The 14,100-nt window shown below is 41.9% G+C and overlaps 1 protein-coding gene across 1 annotated transcript in view; it reads left to right on the forward strand.

Moving 5' to 3' along the window:
* Positions 1 to 5,531: 5,531 nt before the first annotated feature.
* The window catches only part of LOC137369399 (tight junction protein ZO-2-like), a 154,202-nt gene continuing 145,633 nt past the window's right edge, over positions 5,532 to 14,100 (forward strand). Inside the window, exon 1 of the mRNA XM_068030565.1 lies at positions 5,532 to 5,553. The gene's annotated coding sequence lies outside the window, so the exon portion shown is untranslated. The remainder of the gene's footprint in view (positions 5,554 to 14,100) is intronic.

Consider the following 14,100-nt stretch of genomic DNA (forward strand, 5'->3'; position numbering starts at 1 on the left):
GTATGTTCACCCAAGAAGGTAGATGGGGCCTCTGTTTAATGTCTCTTCCAGTGAGTGGTACCTCCAACAGTGCAGCACTCCCTCACTACTGTTTGGAATGTGAGCATAAATTTTGTGCTCAAGTTGGGGGCAAGAGTGCTACCTACTGAGCCACAGCTGACAGTATGATTTTTTTTACAATTCATTTAATTTATTATTGATGAAACTTTAATCTTAAATACCCTAACCCACCATACACAGTTAGCACTCATTAGCCCCATGTCCAAAACTTGCAGTGCATGGATTCAAATGAGGACCCACCAAGATGTCTTGTCCAAGTGTGTTTACACCACTGGGCCTTGGAAGTAGCAAAAGGCTTATTTCTAACTAAGTGAAAACATGGCATCTCTTCCAAACAATTTTGTTTTATGGTTCTCTTTCTGAAGGATGCAACACCTTGATGTTTTATGATCACCCAGTTGTTTGAGCTAATGGCCAAACAGCAATAAAAGGCCACTTGCAACACCTTGACAAGGGGTAGGTAGTGACATAGTGGTAATGCCACTGGACTAGTAATCCAGAGCCCATGCTAATGCTGTGGCAACATGGGTTCCAATCCCACCACGGCTGATGGTGAAATTTGAATTCAAGTAATAAATTTGGAATTAAAAAGCTAGTCAAATGATAACCATGAAACTATTGTCGATTGTTGTAAAAACCCATCTGCTGCACCATGACCTTTAGTCCTTACTTGGTCTGGCCTACATGTGGTTGACTCTTAAAAGGCACTCTGTTCAAAGGTAATTGGATAGGCAATAAATGCTGGCCTAGCCGGAGACGTTCACATCCCACAAATGAATAATAAAAAAGCCTTCTCAGGCCATATTGTTACTTTCTATCATTGCTTTCCCCGAACTATAGCTTTGTTTTGAAAAACCTCTAATGTATGCATTTATAGCAGCATATTGCTTTTTTAAAATTGCAGCAGTCCCCTGCTCTTACACTAGCCCCTGTGTTTTAAAAGATTACATGTTTCAATCTTAATATTTTTAAGCTGAATATTTCTCCACCTACCTTATTTACATACATGTACCTATCATTACAATACTGTGTCCTTAGTCCTGAAATTCATCCTTGTTTAACATTATTGATATCATTGAGGGGGAATAGACAAGCTTTTTGAGAACACCATATAAACCAATTTTGTACACGTTTACTTTGTTAGAAAAAAAAGTGTAAACTTCGTGATATTCTTAACCCCTCCACCCCAACCCCATCGAAGATCCACCTGAATCCCCTTAGTGCCTCTCAGCTGGAAGCTGGTGGCTACTGATTTTCCCCTGCTGGTTACTTGTTTGGGACCTCTTTCCCGCCTATTTTATATGGGAAGTTAGCGGCATTATTTAAATAATACCCAGTGGCTATAAATGCATGGCTGTCAGGTGGGCAGATAACTTACTCCCAGCTGGAACCAGCTCCTAAGTCAAAATTCAGCTCACTGTCCAGAGTGGAGACAAAATCTGTTCACTGACATGCCCAGTTCCACAATGTCTGCAGGGAGTCACTACCTGCCCTAGTGGGGTGAGATGTTGCACAGTGGGACGAGGGTCATGTGGAGCATGAACACCAGCAAAGATATTGGGCTGAATAGCCTGTTTCTGTGCTGTAAATTCTGTGTATCGTTTAATAAATTAGGTAAATATGTCTTATTGAAAATTGTATGGGACTAGTGCAAGTTATTCACTATTCATATTCATAGGTAATATGAAAAAATAGTTTATACTTGACAAAGAAAAATGAACTCAATAAACCTGCTGAGTTTATTGAAGATTAAACTGTGCTGGATCACATCCTTCATATTGACTGAAATCCAGTCACTGTCTTGATGAAGATGACCTTGTACAATGACCCTAAACTGTTGGTGCCATCTTTTATCTCAGATTTCTATCTCAATATGTTACGACCAAGGTGGGACTGTTAATTCAGTCCCACTACTCCACAGGTCATAGCATATCAAATAACGTTTCCCACCTACCAAAGAATAGCCAAATTAAACACTTTATTTATACCCAGAATAAAGCACACCAAACCAGGTTTCTTTAAACAACAACAACATTAACTATTTATTAGAAAAGAAATAACAGGTCTTAACTACTAATGAGATAACCCTATATATGAAAACCCCTTATTTCCTGTACCCTCATGCACACACGTAAAAAAAACAGTTAACCAGGAAAGAGGATTTCTGGTTTACAGCTGTTTCTTAGGAATAATAAAAATAATTGAGTTTATTACGTTCTGGTAGGATGTTTTCAGTATGGTGAGGTGTCCCAGAGTTGAATAGTCAGATGCCACTCACAGTCTCTTCAGGCAAGCGTGATGAACAATCTGTGATGGGTAGACTTACAAGGCAATTTGTCTGCAGCAGGTGTCACACAGGTCTTTCAGCAGGGGTGCAGCAACTGATCTGCTTGAGTTTTTAAAAACAGCAGTCTAGCAGTAGAAACTTTCTTGAGATTTCAGGATCTCCCAAAACACAGGAGACAACAGGAACCACTCTGGATGCAGGAATTCTTCCGAGACTGCAAGCAATAGGAATCTGCCACCTTTCAAATGCAGATTCCTTTTCAAGAGATGCAAGTCTCCTTTATAGAGAGAGCTAACACTTTTCTGGGTCATCCTCCCTTGCACTAGCCAGGTCACAGCAAAGATTTCAGATGCATGCCCTTTATCCAATTCACAGGCTTTTTAAAGGGTCCAAGGTGTAAAAAGAACATTCCTGAATGTGGTTATATGTCCAGACACAGTGTCTCCCCCATCACTTAAAAGCTACTGTGAAGAAAGGTCAAATCCCTGTGGTTTCCTTGAAGTTGTTGGCTTTCCTGTCCTTGTACAAGTTCAACTTTTGTTATGACTTCCTTTCAAAACATTGCAGGAGTTCCAACTATTTGCAGGTTAGTGTCCACTGAGCAAAAATCCTTTTCTTTGCTTTTTTAAAACACATAGAATTATAAGTTCTGAAACAAAAAAACCTTTGTAACAAATAATGTTTACTGGTGTTAGATTGATGGACAAATCGCTGGAGTGGGGCATCTCATGGTGAGTGCCATGAATTAGCATATTTTTCCTCACTCTTCAGATCACACTTTTTCCACACAAATTGCTGCAAATGCAAATTGGTACCGGTCAACAGGGAATCTGGGACCTCCTGAATGTCAGATCCAATGGATAATCTCATTTATCAATGAGATTTAGGATAGAGAAAGAAACAGAGAAAAGATGGAGTAGGAATTAGGGTAAGTTAGAGTCAGATCAGATACCGAAAGAGAAAATTAAGGGAAAGGAAAAGTAAGTTTGTTTTTGGAAAAACCCTTTAGTAACAATTTACTATTTGCAAGAGAGAGAGAAACTCCAAAGTTTCAATTATTTGTTTTCTGAGCCTCTGAGGTTGAGTTTCAAGTCAGGACTGTAAATCATGTCATTAACAGGGTTCTAACGACATGAAATACCAGCTCCAAATTATCTGCGGCAAAAATCATTCTTAGTTACGGAGCAAAATCAGCATCTTTAGGAAACTCACAGGGAGGTTGAGGGCAAGTTTCATTTTTGCGAGGCTAAGGGCAGCGCGGCATAGATCACCCAGCAACCAACAGCGCCTTCTTCCTTGCCAAAAATTGCAGGTTTTTAAGCACTAGCAATGGTGGGTGCAATTACACTTGCCATTAATTTTCCAGGAATTTTGGGGCCATTTTTTAAGATTGTCACTTTTACAATGCAGCGGGGAAATATAACCACAAATAATTTAGTGGCAAGTGTCACAGCAAAAAAAAGTCCCTCTTTTATATCCAGTATTCTCAGTTTTTACGGTGTCATGGTCCTGTAGCTTTTTTTCGGGAGTATGCGGTTTGCCTTTAAGGCTTGCAAAGGATCAGTATTGCTTTAAGAACTGGCAAGCTTCAGGAGTTATAGGAAAGTGTATTTTTGTTGCTTTTGAAACAGCCATTTGGAGACTGCGATTCAAAGGGTGCATTCTCGATACCATGGAAACAGCCACTGGGAGTGAGTCTCATGCAATACATTTGTTACAATTCAGTTTTTGAACTGGCTTTTGCTGAAGACGGTTTGTTCTAACAGACACACAGACAGAGGACACCTCTCTGGTGTCAGAGCCTGGAAAAAGAGCCCTCAACCATTTAAACTGAAGGAAGAGGATTTTAGTCTGTTTAATTATTATCTCTCAAAATTCTAAAAAAAAGTCAAGCCAAAACAGAGATGTCTGGTCATTTAAATTGAAGAAAGGGAACTTAGACTGTGACAATCTTTAATCCCTCCAAACCTCTAAAGTCAGATTGATTCTGTTGAAAGTGTTTGCAAGTCGTTAATTGTTGAAATTCGCTGGAGAAGGAAAGCAACATTCTGTGAGGACTTCAAGAAACATTGGACTGTAAATGTTGTTTATATCTTCATAGTGTTTAAGAATTTAGTTCTTCTAATTAAAGAGTTAATTTGTTGATTTAAAGACATCTGGTTTGGTTAGCCTCATTCGGGGGTTAATAGATGGTACAATTTGGTTGGGTCTTTCTTTAATTTGGAAAGTTTTAAATGATATGTTAGCCGATCTGTGTAGCGATGGGATTGAATTAACAGTGCGTTGGTCCCAGTGCTTAGTCATGTGAGCATCATGGAAGATGCCAGGATCCCCAAAGACACATTGTACAGCGAGCTCGCCACTGGTATCAGACCCATCGGCTGTCCATGTCTCCGCTTCAAAGACGTCTGCAAACGCGACATGAAATCCTGTGACATTGATCACAAGTCGTGGGAGTCAGTTGCCAGCGTTCGCCAGAGCTGGCGGACAGCCATAAAGGCGGAGCTAAAGTGTGACGAGTCGAAGAGACTTAGAAGTTGGCAGGAAAAAAGACCGAGGCTCAAGGGAAGAGCCAACTGTGTAACAGCCCCGACAATCAAATTTTTCTGCAGCACCTGTGGAAGAGCCTGTCACTCTAGAATAGGCCTTTATAGCCACTCCAGGCACTGCTCCACACGCCACTGACCACCTCCAGGCGCTTACCCATTGTCTCTCGAGATAAGGAGGCCAAAGAAGAGGAGCGACGGGATTGAATTAACAGTGCGTTGGTCCCAGCACAATCAGAATCATATATTTTGATTGGGGGCTTTGACAGGAGCAGTCGGTCGTAACAACGGTTATATTAAACTAATGAGTTTACTGGATTTTTGACTGAAGTAGTGAAATAGTTACAGAAGGAATGCATCATGTGCCCATTGGAAAATCCACCATTGCAAATATAGTATCAGCAACAGTTCAGCATAAATGGTCTCAACCTGCAGAGTGTTACTGAGGATTGGTGTGATTTACCTGTTGGCTGCATTATCTAATGACACTCCTTCTGGTGATTCATAGAGGAAATTGTTGTGAGTCACCTGTATGTCATTCCAGTTTCGATGTTGAACAGGAAGAGGACTATTTCTGATGACGGGTTGGTCTCCAACTAAACAAAATATCCTGGAGTTAAACCAGCTCCTGGTGTTACGTCTTGAACTTGTAGCAATTAAGTAAGTGTAGCATTAGTTTCTTTATAATATCAAACACTATATACGTGCGAGCAAGAGAGCAATTTCTAGGTAGGTGGGTATGCTCAATAAGTGTTCGTGAAATGTATTAACAAAAGGAATAAATTATTCACTTTTTTTATAATAGCAATGTGTTTTCCAACTGTAGCTTTACTTGTGAGAAAAAATAATAAATACGAGTGGACTATTGGAAAAAGTAGTCAAATTCCTGATCCGGAGAAATGCTGGCTGTATTGGTGTAAAGGTCTGTTTTATCACCGCTTATTGTTTCCCCTAGTTCTATTGAATAAGAAATACTTTAGTGTTGTTGTCTATTGCGCGCTGAATACCTGTACAAATTGCTTGTACTACCTGCAAAGGAAAGTGTTGTTAAATTACTGTTGGTCACTCTCGTCAGGGTTACCCTTTGCGAAACAGAATTTCAGCAAGATTCTCCAGTTTCCCCACACCTTTGTAATGTCATCAAATTGCAGTGATTGCAGAGCGGAAATGGTTAAATTTATGAGCCATGGAAGCGCCCCGGACAACTTGTTTTTCCCGCATTTTTTTTCGATTTTCCTCTTCCCCACCGAACAAACCAGTTCTGCTCAACTTATTTCATTCAAGTTGGACATGAGCGGGCAACTTTCAAAAGGGAAGGGAACAGTGCTGTTAAGAGGTTCAGTCCGTTCAATCGAGAGGGACATTTATTGATATAATTTTTCTTTTGAAAAGACCAGTTCCTTTTTAATTGTGAGACTTTACAGTGAAATTTGTATTCTTGAGGCCATTGCATGTGTGATTACGTGTGCACATTGATACATCAAACTTTATTGGCTTTCTTGTGCTCGCATTGGGAGTAATGCAGGTTCAAAGGTTGGACCAGTTTTGTCTGCACATTGAACCAGTGGTTAAATTGACTTCCACTTTAAAGATATTTTTGCTGCTTTTTCTTGGTTCCCCATTCCATTTTTTAAAAATTTGTTCATGGGATGTGGGTGTTGCTGGCCAGGCCAGCATTTATTGTCCATCCCCAATTGCCTTTGAGGAGGTGGTGGTGGCCTTCTTGAACCACTGCAGTCCTTGGGGTGTAGGTACACCAACAGTGCTTTCGGAAGGGAGTTCCAGGATTTTGACCCAGCGACAGTGAAGGAATTGCATTATAGTTCCGAGTCAAGATGGTGTGTGACTTGGAGGGGAACTTGGTGGTGGTATTCCCATGCATCTGCTGCCCTTGTCCTTCTAGGTGGCAGAGGTCACGGATTTGGAATGTGCTGTTGAAGGAATCTTGGTGAGTTGCTGCAGTGCACCCTGTAGATGGTACCTACTGCTGCCATTGGGCGTCGGTGGTGGAGGGAGAGAATGTTGAAGGTGGTGGATGGGGTGCCAGTCAAGCGGGCTGCTTTGTCCTGAATGGTGTTGAGTTAGAGTGTGGCGACCCGACTGGGCTGGACGACATGTGTCGAGATTGGGTTGGTTTGCTCTTCCAGGTCCAGCATTTGGGCTTGGCTCGGACTGGGCCGGGTCGGACACAGTGACAGCCAGGACGTCAAGGTGGAAAAAATGCATCCGGACTCTGCACTAGTCTGCAGTGAGCGATTCCATCCAAGGTAGAGCACAATCTCTTGAATATAATCAACTGCATTCCGGTGGTCGGGCGGGCGTGGGAAAAAATCAAAGGGCTCGGGTCGGATGTGGTTCTGTTGGGTTCGGGTCGGGTTTCAATTGCAAACCCGAGCAGGCCTTTATGTCGAGCTTCTTGAGTGTTGTTGGAGCTGCACCCATCCAGGCAAGTGGAGAGTATTCCATCACACTCCTGACTTGGTGGACATGCATTGGGGAGACAGGAGGTGAGTTACTTGCTGCAGAATTCCCAGTCTCTGATTTGCTCTAGTAACCACAGTATTTATGTGGCTGGTCCAGTTCAGTTTCTGGTCAATGGTAACTCCCAGGGTATTGATTGCATGCACCATAAGAAGTGGAACAGGGATAGGTAATATTTTCAAAGGCATTTGCCAATGCTACCTGGACACCAGCTTATAATAACATTTATTGCATTTATATACTTCCTTTTAATGTAGTAAAATGCTCCAAGGTGCTTCACTGTAGTGTTATCAAAAAAAAAATTGACACTGAGCCACATAAGAAAATATGCCCCTCCCTGTCTCTATAAACTCCTCCAGCCCAACAATCCTCCGAGATTTCTGCTCTCCTCCAACTCTGGCCTCTTGAGCATCCCTGATTTTCATCACTCTGCCATTGGTGACCATGACTTCAGCAGCCTGGGTCCTAAGCTCTAGAATTCCCTCTCTAAATCTCTCTGCCTCTCCACCTCTCTCTCCTTCTTAAGATGCTGCTTAAAACCTACCTCTCTGAGCAAGCTTTTGGTCACCTGTCCTAATATCTCCTTATGTGGGTCGGTGTCAAACATTGTTTGGTAATGCTCATGTCAAGCAGCTTGGGACATTTTATTACTTTAAATGTGCTACATAAATGCAAGTAGTTGTTGTTTCATATACTAATAAATATTAGGGCAGAATGGAAAAAAAGCCCAATGACCCACACTTATCGCTGAATCTTCATGTTGTTCAACTTCTATATCTACATTTTGTACTGGTGACTATGCATTGTGCTCCCTGTTTACATTGTGTCAGCCTTTGTTTGTTTAACCAATCTGATTTTTCTACATGAGTTGTACTCCACCTTCAAAATTAACACAAAAAGGGTGTGTTTAAAAGGTTGTAACCTAATGACAGCTAATGACTACTTCTGCATTGAAACATGTCATTTAACAGACAACGTCTTTAAAGTTTGGTGATTTTTCTTTTTCCTTCTCTATAAAAGAATATGAGCATTCATGTCAGTAATTCAATTTAATCGTACTTATTAAAATAATTTTCCTAGCTTTCCCAATAACTCTGACAATAACTGTGTGGTAGGGAGCAGTACTGACTAGGAAGGCTCCAGCTTCCATTCCCAGACTGTCCTGAGTTAGCTGAATTCAGCTGAGTGCCAACAGGAGTGCTACAACGGCTCAATGTAGCTGGATCAGGGAGGTGGGGAAAAATCAGTCAGAGTTCCTATTCTGATCACTGTGTACTGGATATACCTGACTGCAATATCCCTGACTTTAAATGCATGTTGTTGTAGCTGAAGTTGTCATTTGAAAGTCTTAGCAATCAGTGTCACTGGTTATGTAGCTGCGGGGTAGACCATATTTTTGGTCTATATTTTTTGTTAAGTATATGTTTTTGAGGACTGATAGTTAAATTGTGAATATGGATTCATTGGAAGGCTGAAGATTTCATAGAAGCTGGACTTCGCTTTATTGTTGACAGTTCATTGAAAGGACACTGAGATGTTGTTTAAAAAAGGCCTTGCTGGAAGTCATATGCTTTAAGCAATAAACAACAGAAAGCTTGGTGACCTGAGGAAGATGTTTACAGAGAAGTGACAGGTCACGATTTATAGGGATCAGGAGGCTTAACTCTTGAGATATTGTTTTTGGTTTTGCTTTGGACAATGTGTTGGGGTGTGAACTGTTTTGAAAGGAGTTGGAGAAAACCAGCCAAGAGAGCAACCACCATCAGCTCACCCTCTTCCATCTCTTTGAGAACTTCCTGACAAAGTAAAAGAAATAGAGAAACTGATGCTGCATTTCTCCTGAAAGGCCTGCCAGAAACTCCAGTTGCTGCATTTCTCCTGGAAAGCCTGCCAAACTGATCCTCAACGTCACCTGAAAAGAACTGCTGTAGAAACTGACAGCCGTCTACGCATATTTGGGACATCAGACCAAAAAGGGACAACTGACATCTTTCCATATCTTTTTTTTCTTCAAGAATTAGCAAGTATTTGGCCAAAGTATTCTTTTTCGACTTTTATTTTGTAACAGATCTCTGCAGAGAGAACTTCTGTTTTTTTTCCCGGTGTGTGTGAGTTTGTGTGTGGGGAATTTAAAAAGGAGAACTTTCATATTTCAATCTGTGTTTATGCTTTGCTTCATTACTGGATAAGCCTTATTTTATAATAAACTGATAATTTTATTGTTTATTAAAGAAACCTGGTTGGTGTATTTTATTCTGGGAAAAAAGAGTAGAGTCTATGATTGACCACATCGGTAACTGAGTAAACATTTAAATATATGTTGTGACCTGTGGAGATGTAGAACTAGAAAAGACAGTGCACTCCTCCCACCGCGGTCATAACAGGGGTGAGAGGGAGCCATAACACTCCAATCCCCATCCTGTCCCCTACCCAACATCCACACAATAATGTCCAACAAGTGTCACTGCGGGGTGACCATCAGCAGCAACCCTGGAAATGCTTTCCCCTCTCAAATCCAAAAGTGCCAACCTAACAGCTAACACAGCTTCCAAAAACTTAACGCTTCATGAGTGACCCCATTTTCCCTCATTCGTTGCCATCCATTTCCCCTTCCACCTCATTGCCACTTATTCCCCATTCCCTATGTCCTTCACTCTCATCCATTTTCCCTTTATCTTCGTCCATTTTCCTCTTTCCCTTGCTCATTCAATATCACCATAGCCACAACCCCACCCTGCATCACCCCTCTTTCTTACCTGTGCTTTGAATGTTACTCCAATCAGAGGCTCGTTGTTAATGGAAGAGATTCAAGCTACTGCATACTGCAAACCAGAATCCCTAGCCTACTGAGAATTCCCTCCAGTCCCAACCAGCAACCAGGGTCTCTTCCATTAATAATCAGATTCGAGTAGTAGCAACATTGAGGGAAAAGACTGAACAGACAGGGGCTCTTTTTTCTAGTAAAGAAACTGAGTGGTGACCTGATAAATGTCTTTAAAAATACAAAAAAGTTCATCAGGGTAGACATTGTTATGAAAGTGCTTCCATTTGCTAAAATACTTTTTGAGGACTCATGTTTTAAAAAATTATGGAAATGGATTAATTTAAAAGACTGAAGAGATTCCATAGATGCTGGACTTTGTTTTTCTTTAAAGGCCACTGGATGGACATTGAGATTTTGTTTAAAAACAAACCTTACTGGATGTCACATGTCTTAAGCTAAGTAAACAGCAGGAGCCTTGGTAATTGGGGAAGTTGTTTACAGAGAAGTGAAATGTCAAGATTTATGGTGGTCAAGAATTGGTTTCGTTTTGGATATTGTTTTCAGTCAGTTGGGGGACAGCCTGCTAAGAGAGAAGTGACCAGTTCATTCTTTTCCACCCCTTCCACCCCTGAGAATCCAGTGTGTGGACTGGAGAAATTGATGCCGCATTTCTCCTGGAAAGCCTGCCCGACTAATCCTCAATGTTGTCTGAAAAGAACTACTCCAAAAAAGATCCCAGTGACAGCTGTCTGAGTATCTGGACGCTAGACTAAAAGGGCCAGCGGAGAACATCGCATATCTTGTCTGTTTTTTTTCTTTCAAGAATTAACAAGTATTTGGCCAAAGTATTTTTTGTCATTTTGTAAAGAGATCTCTGCAGAGAAAACTATTTTTTCTTTAATGTGTGTGTGTCAATTTCGAAGGGAACTTTCAAATTTCAACCTGCGTGTTAATGCTTTGCATCTTTATTGAATGCGTCTTGTTTTATAATAAATTAATAATTTTGTTTATTAAAGAAACCTGGTTGGTGGATTTTATTCTGAAATGAAAATAGAGTATATAACTGGCTGTATCGGTAACTGGGTAAAACATTTTAATATATGTTGTGACTCGTGGAGAAGTGGAACTAGAGAAAGATGGTGCATTCCTCCAGTCTCGGTTGTAACAAAGTACAGAAGATGTTTCCACTTTCTGTGGGAGACAAAAACTAGGGGTCGTAAATATAAGATAGTCACTAATAAATCCAACAGAGAATTCAGGAGAAACTTCTTTATCCAGGGAATAGTGAGAATGTAGAACTTGCTACCACATGGAGTAGTTGAGGTGAATAGAACCGATGCGCTTAAGAGGAAGCTGGACAAACACATAATGACTAGAAGGATACGGTTATGGGGTTAGATGAAGTAACTAGGGTGGGGGGAGGGTTATTTGGAGCATAAGCACTAGTATAGACCAGATGGGTCGAATGGCCTGTTTCAGTGCTGTAAATTCTCTAATTCTCCACTGCAAACCATCTTCTTAAACCCCTCTCCCTTGTCCCCTCCATTCTCACCTCCAACAATAAGCGCGAAGAGCTCATGGTGTTCTCAGGCGCTCTGATCGAGACTATCTGCTCAGCTGCCTCTGCTGTGTCCCTCCCTTCCATTAGCCCACCTAGCCAAACTTCCTCTAATGCTTCCCCCCCCCCCCCACCCCCCACCCTAGCCCTGAACTCTCATCTTTCTCTAGTTTCTCTCCTGTCTCCCCTCATGCCCTCTCTGTACTCATCTTGTCTGTGTGACCCACCTCCTGCTCCCTCGATCCTATTCCCACTGAACTGATCACCAAACTTCCCCTCTTGGTCCCCCTGTTAGCCGATAATGTTTCTCTCTCTTCAAGTGTTGTCCCTCTCTCTTTTAAATCTGCCATCATCACCTCTCTCCTCAAAAAAACAGCCCTTGGCCCTATCATCCTTGCTAACTACCATCCCGTCTCCAACCACCCTTTCCTCTTCCAAGTCCTTGAATGTGTTATTGCCTCCCAAATCTGTTCCCACCTATCGCGAAACTCCATGTTTGAATCCTTCCAATCAGGTTTACACCCCGCCACACTACCAAAACAGCACTTATCAAAGTCACAAATGACATCCTATGTGGACAGTACAAAGGTAAACTATCCCTCCTCATCCTCTCGAACTGCCTTTGACATGGTTGACCACACCATCCTCCTGCAACGCCTCTCCACAGTTGTCCAGCTGTGTGGGACTGTTCTCACCTGGTTCCATTCTTATCTATCTAATCATAACCAGAGTATCACTTGCAATGGCTTCTCTTCCTGCTCCTGTACAGTTACCTCTGCTGCACCCCCCCACACACAAGGATCTATCCATAACCCCCTCCCTATTCTCATCTACATGCTGCCAATCAGTGGCATCATCCGAAAACACAGCATTAGTTTTCACAAGTACGTCGACAACACCTAGCTCTACCTCACCACCACCTTTCCTGACTCTTCCGCTGGTGCTAAACCATCAGACTTCTTATCCAACATCCAATACTGGATGAGTAGAAATTTACACCAATTAAATATTGGGAAGAATGAAGCCACAATTCTCGGTCCTTGCTCCGAAATCCATTTCCTAGCTGCTGACTCCATCCGTCTCCTTGGCAAGAGTCTGTTCACAACCTTGGTGTCACATTTGGCTTGGAGATTAGCTTCCGATCTCATATCCACACCATCACTAAGCCATTTCCACCTCCATAACATTGCCTGACTTCTCCCCTGTTTCAGCTCATCTGCTGCTGAAATCCTCATTCATGCATTCATTACCTATTGACTTGACTATTCCAATGCACCGCTGACTGATCTCCCGGATTCTACCCTCTCTAAACTTGAGGTCATTCCAAAACTCTGCTGCTCGTGTCTTAACTCGCACCAAGTCCCGTTTACCTATCACTGCTGTGCTCGCTGACCCACATTGGCTCTCAGTCAAGCAACCTCTTTGTTTTAAAAATTCTCATCCTTTTTAAATCCCTCCAAGGCCTCGCCCCGCCCTATCTCTGTAATCTCCCCAGCACCACAACCCTCTAAGATAGCTGTGTTCCTCGAATTCTGGCCTCATGTGCATCCCTGATTTTAATCACTCCATGATTGGTAGCTGCACCTTCAGTTGCCTGGGTCCTAAGCTCTGGAATTTCCTCCCTACACCTCTCCACCCCTCTACCTCGCTTTCTTTCTTTAAGACACTTCTTTAAACCTACCTCTTTGACCAATCTTTTGTCATCTAACCTAATATAGTTTGGTGTCATATTTTGTTTTATAATGCTCCTGTGAAGTGCCTTGAGACATTTTATTACACTAAAGGGTGCGGCATAAATATAAGTTGTTGTTGTAGGCTGAGGCCAGTTGCATGACACTGACTTCTATCCTGGCTGAGATCGTTCATGTATATAGCCATTGAGTGAGGCTGTCAACCCCAGTTTCGAAAGATGTTGGGTTTTGACAGTAGAAAGCATAATCAAATGACCATCGACTGCACAGCTTAGAAATGACAACAGTCACAAGAAATTTAAGAACACACTTACCAGTAGAGGACAACCTTAGCAACTGCTCAGTGTCAGAAATGGGTAACGATCTTTATTGCCAATGTCACTTAGCCCTGAATATCACTGGGGCCTGGACTGGGTTTTGGGAGTAATAGATTGGGGAGGGCTTGGGAGAGGTGGAGGAGGCCTAATAGGAGTGGGAATGTCTGGAAGTGCTAGGGCTCCAGCCTGACGAGAGAGCAAAAGGAAGTCGCACTGAGACATGGGGCATTGGTTTTGCCAACTCTTCAGGATTCCCCTGGAATCTCCAGGAGTTGAAGATCAGTCTCTTGGACACTTCTGTGAGTAACTCACTGGAGATAAATCATGGCATTTTAAAAAATCATTTTTTATTCAAATTATTTTAATTTATTAGTTATAAAAAATATTAGAGGTGGG

Source organism: Heterodontus francisci, chromosome 4 (genome assembly GCF_036365525.1).
Source record: "Heterodontus francisci isolate sHetFra1 chromosome 4, sHetFra1.hap1, whole genome shotgun sequence".
NCBI classification, from domain to species: Eukaryota; Metazoa; Chordata; class Chondrichthyes; order Heterodontiformes; family Heterodontidae; genus Heterodontus; species Heterodontus francisci.